Raw genomic sequence first — 6,034 nt, 5'->3', positions numbered from 1 at the left:
CCACACCACGCCCATAAGACGGTGACATGCCCGTGCAACTACAGCCCACCCCGGGGCATAGCCACGCCTCCCAAGAGTAATGAAGTGTGCCGCTGCTGTTACTTTCCTGTGGCCAGTCTGAAATACATTTTACAATCACACCTCGTAAGAGCCCACCTGTGCCCAGCCTCCACCGAAGTCCTGTCACCACAGGGAACTACTTTTAAAACTAAAGTTGACACCCCCTATGTGTCTGCTCCACACCCACCCACATGGAGCGTTTGCTCCGCCCTCTCAACCTAGCGCTAGTGCGTGAGGAACGTGTGTTAATTTGCGCTCGTGTCATACACTTTTGTAACACACGCTAGAGCTGAATGGGCTGAGGGTTAATGTACAGCATTGCACGTAATATCAGTTTTATTATAAATATGAAGCACTAGACAGTTGTGTCGCCTCATGCTGGAGTGGAACCAACATCTTGTTTGCCTCAATCTGTTTTAATCTCCAGTGCAATATTAGTGCTCGGTCTGGCCAATTTATGCTACTGGCCAATCATCAGTCAGGAGACCACACCATACCTCCCAACATTTTGGAAGTAAAAAGAGGGACAAAAATTTTTTTCCCACACGTAGCGCAGCAATTTTGTTGACCACACCCTTTCTGTGGCCACACCCCCTAATTACCATGTTTGTTTTACAAAATTTGGCAGGTTATGAAAGTTTGAAAATATTTCTCCTTACTAAACTGTGTTTTTGTGTCTCAAAATTGTTACAAAGTATCTTATTTGCACCTGTTGTTCTGGGCTCTGCTAAAAGCCAATTAAGTGAGAAACTTTGTTTCTTTTTCTGGCTGTTCAGTGCATAGAAAAGAGGGACTTTCCAGTACAAATGAGGGACTACGGGTTGAGCTGTCAAAAGAGGGACTGTCCCTCCTAAAAAGGGACAGTTGGGAGGTATGCCACACAAGTCAACTCACACATATTGTTCTGGACTCACCATATTTTGTCATCTCTCCAACTGTCCCGTTTTTAGAGGGACAGTCCCTCTTTTGACAGCTCAACCCGCAGTCCCTCGTTTGTACTGGAAAGTCCCGCTTTTCTCTGCACTGAACAGACAGAAAATGAAACAATGTTTCTAACTTAAAGGAAAACTATACCCCCCAAACAATGTAGGTCTCTATAAAAAGATATTGCATAAAACAGCTCATATGTAAAATCCTGCTTCAAGTAAATAAACCATTTTCATAATAATATACTTTTCTAGTAGTATGTGCCATTGGGTAATCATAAATAGAAAATTGCCATTTTAAAAAATAAGGGCCGTCCCCTGGGATCATAGGATTCACTGTACTGTATGTTAGGTCACATGAGCCAATTAACAGACAGAGTTGTGTCTTTTGCTTCCACACTTCTTCCTGTTACAGTTAAACTTGAAGTATTACTGGTCAGGTGATCTCTGAGGCAGCACACAGACCATCACAAAATGGTGGCTCAAGGCAAGAGATGTAAAAGGGCAATATTTACTTAAATATATATTCCTGTTTGGTAAGATTCTTTAATATGCCACTTAATATGATATGAACTATCTGTTGCTTAAGTGTTCATTTTGGGGGTATAGTTTTCCTTTAATTGGCTTTTGACAGAGAGCACAGAACAGCCACAGCTGCAGATAAGATACTTCTATGACAATTTCAGATAAGCAAATAAGTCATTGTAACAATATAAGATAACAGGTCCCTTGGGGAAAAGTTAGACTCTCAGCTTATAGGGCAATTCACCTTCATTAGCAAAACTGTAATAGCTGAAACCACAGAAATATTTTCAAACTTTCATAACCTGCCAAATTTTGTAAAATGAACATGGTAATTAGGGGGTGTGGTCACAAACATGGGCGTGGTAAAAAAAAACATTATTTCTAAAATGTTGAGAGGTATGCACCTGTTGTCTGCAGTTTGCACCCACCATTAACACCCCCCAAACCCTCATAAACGTCTAGAGTTGGGCAGAGTAGGGTAGAGTCCTGCAGCGGGCCGGGTACCCGCGGGTTACCCGCAAACACCTGCAGGTTGCGGATAGAAGTTCCGGGTGCGGGTATAGACAAGGGTTTGCTCAATAGCGACATTTACTCCTTTTTGTCTGGTCATGTCTGCTTCCGATGACATCACTTCCGGTTTACGGCAGCACTTCCTGTTTTAGTCCCCTTTTTCGGATCGGGGCTACTTTCGATGATGTCACTTCCGGTTTACAATGACAGCACGTCCTGATTCTTGATGGTCAGAGGGTCCGGGTTGCGGATAAGGTACTTGTAGGTCTGGTAGCGGGTAAGAATGCGGGTTGCCGGTCCGGATTGCAGGTTGTGGGTATGGGTGGGGTATGGGTCCCAAATAGGGTTGCCACTTTTTCTACAATTCTTTATGGCTGGTGGGGGGCGGGAACACAAAGGGGCGGGACCTGATATGAAAATGGGCGGACCATGACATCAAAAGGGGCAGGGCCATGCCACGGACACTTCAAGAAGCAAAAGAAAGATTAAGTTCCAGGGGATTGGTGGCAGGCCGAGGAGTCTTTTAAGCGTATTACAAATTTACCGGCAGCTACATTGCCGGTAAATTTGTAATACCGGCTCCGGCCTTGGCAGGTATTTTACCGGCTAGGCCGGTACAAAAAATGGACCAGCGCAGGACTCTAGAGTAGGGCCTGCAAATGAGACGCATAGATAGGGCATAATATTCTGGCCAGGGCACCCTCAGAAACTACTAGAGTCGGTCAGAGCAGGGACTGTAAATGTGGGGCATAGACAGAACATAAAGGAAAATCAATTCATACTCACCGAGATTTTCTTTTCCTGGACTGAAGCATGGCAGTGGGCACTAATGGGTTAATCCCTCTCGACACCTGAAGGACAGGAAATGAGCTAATAAATTCCATGCCTCCCCCCCTCACCTCCATTCTCCACACTGTACGAGACGAAGTTCCCCAAATTTTTTTAGGGAGGGAAACATGTGCCCACTGCCATGCTTCAGTCCAGGAAAAGAAAATCTCGGTGAGTATGAATTGATTTTCCTTTTTCCTGTACTTCACATGGCAGTGGACACTAATGGGAAATACCCAAGCAATGACAAAAAAGGGTGGGTAATATAAGTTTATTTAATCGGCAAAGCAGCCTGAAGGACCGAACTTCCAAAGGAATCTCGATCAGCAGCCTGAAGATCCAGCTGATAATTTTTTACAAAGGTATTGGCAGAGGACCAAACCGCTGCTCTGCAAACTTCCTTGGTTGATGTCTGGGCCCGGCATGCCCAAGACGCAGCAATAGCCCTGGTAGAGTGAGCCTTAATAGATTGAGGACAAGGAACTGCACTGACCCTGTAGGCTTCTGAAATACATGATTTGATCCAGGATGAAACTGTTGATTTAGCCACCTGAGAGCCTAATCTTGGACCCGAAGATAGAATCAGTAGATTATCTGATTTTCTTATTGATTCAGTCCTTTCAAGGTAGGTTTTAACACCGCGAACAACATCCAGAGTATGCCATGATCTTTCTTCCTCTGAATTAGGATTCGGATAAAAGGCAGGTAAGGCTATTTCTTGATTGATATGAAATTCAGATATCACTTTTGGGCGAAAGTCTTGAGGTAAACGAAAAATCAATTTATCCTGACAGAAAAACATGCAGTTATGATTAATCTTCAGAGCTTGGATCTCTCCTACTCTGCGGGCTGTTGTGATAGCTAACAAAAAGGCAATCTTCCAAGAAAGGAATTTGAACGAAATTGATTGCAGAGGTTCAAAGGGAGGCTTGGTAAGGGCAAGCAATACCAAATTAAGATCCCATGGAGGAACTTTAGATATGATCCTAGGTTTTAATTTCTTTAACGCCAAAAAGAATCTTGCCACTAATGGAGAGGATGCCCAAGCAACTCCCGAAATGGCAGAAAGAGCAGAGACTTGGTTTTTCAAAGTTGCTGGACTGAGCTCCTTCTCAAATCCGGACTGCAAAAATTCCACAATATGTTCTTCTGTAATTTCAACAGATGATCTGTTAGATAAAGAACACCATTCCAAAAATTTGTTCCAATATTTGGAGTATTTCAAAGAAGTGGCAGGCTTCCTAGAAGCCAAGAGTGTTTGAACAGTGTTAGAAGATAGACCTCTTCCCATCATCCTCTGCCTTTCAACTTCCAAACAGTCAATTTGAAGTAGCCTGGATCCGGATGAAATAGACAATCCTGCCTTAGAAGTTGAGGCTGGATTGGGAGTCTGAACGGTCTCCTCACTGCCATCTGGAATAATTGAGGAAACCAAAACCTCCTGGGCCACCAAGGTAGAATTATCAGAACAGACGACTTCTCTTCTCTGATTTTCCTCAGACACCTGGCAATTAAAGGAAAAGGTGGAAACAGGTAAGCCAATTTGAAATTCCATTGGATACTGAAGGCATCCACCTGGTCTGCTAGGGGATCCTGATTCTTGGAACAAAATCTCGGTAACTTCCGATTGTGCCTCATAGCCATGAGATCTATCTGTGGAATCCCGAATTTCTTCACAGTTAATCTGAATATTTCTGGATTCAATTCCCATTCCCCTGGATGAGGCTGGAACCTGCTCAAACGATCGGCTAGAACATTCATCACTCCTGGCACATGGACTGCAGTCAGATCCTGCAGATGAAATTCTGCCCATACAAGAATCTCCTCCGTCAACTTCATGAGTTTTATACTCCTTGTTCCTCCCTGCTTCTTTATATATTTGACAGTTGTGGAATTGTCTGATTGAATCATCACAGACTTGGACATGATCACTTCCAGGAAGTGAATTAGTGCGAGGTGAATAGCCTTCAATTCCTTCCAATTGGAGGACTGACTTGTCTCCCAAATATTCCATTTGCCCCATACTGAAAGATGAAGTAGATGGGCTCCCCAACCTGAGCCACTTGCATCGGTGGTCAACCTGATCCACTGGGGGGAGAAAAGAGAAATACCTTTCTGAAGATACTGTGTCTGAAGCCACCATCTCAACCTCTTGAGAACCGGAGGACTCACCAGAATGTACTGATCGGGTGAACGTTCTTTGCGCCATTGGGTCAGAAATGACAACTGGAGAGGCCTGATGTGAGCCATGGCCCATGGAACAGCGTCTATCGTGGCTGTTAGTTTGCCCAGGACTATTTGACAGAATAGAGCTGTAGTTATCGGAACTGAGGAGTTTCTGTACATGATTTTGAACATCTAAGATTCTCTCTCGAGGGAGAAATATTCGAAAAAGAGTTGAATCAAAAGTGACTCCTAGAAAGTTGATAATTTGAGTCGGAGACAGACAAGATTTTGTTGTGTTTATGAGCCAACCGTGATCCTGCAAGGACCTCAACACTAACTTGACGTCGTGTTGAATCTTTCCCAAGGAATTCGCCTTCACTAGAATGTCGTCCAGATATGAAAAGATTTCCACTTCCTGTAATCTTAGAGAAGCAATAAGGGGAGCTAGAACTTTCGTAAAAGCTCTTGGAGCAGACGCGAGACCGAATGGCAGGGCTCTGTACTGGTATTGAATTCCCATGGAATAAAACCGAAGATATTTCTGGTGACTTGCTGCGATGGGAATATGTAAATAGACGTCTTGCAAGTCGATCTTGACCATCCAATCGCCGGGCCTTAATACTTGTGCGATTGATTTTACTGACTCCATACGAAAGGTCTTTTTTATTATGAATTGATTTAGGAACCTTAGATTTAGAATAGCTCTGAAATCTCCCGATTTTTTTCTTATAAGAAATAAAGGAGAAAAAATTCCTTTCCTTCTTTGGGTGGAAGGAACACGGATAATCACTCTCTTCACCAGAAGTTGATTCAGAATACCCTTGAGGGCAAGCAGAGCCTCCTTTGTTTTTGGAACTGCTGACTTTTGGAAGCGAGAAAAAGGAGGAATTTTTATGAATTCTATTTGGTATCCTCTTGAAATTACCTCTGATACCCAGAGGTCTGACGTAGTTTGAGCCCAAACAGTTTTGAATTGTGAAAGCCTGGCCCCCACAGGAAATTGAAGGGCTCGCAAACCT

The sequence above is a fragment of the Xenopus laevis genome, chromosome 7L (genome assembly GCF_017654675.1).
Source record: "Xenopus laevis strain J_2021 chromosome 7L, Xenopus_laevis_v10.1, whole genome shotgun sequence".
NCBI lineage: Eukaryota > Metazoa > Chordata > Amphibia > Anura > Pipidae > Xenopus > Xenopus laevis.
Note: the sequence above shows the minus strand (reverse complement) of the source record.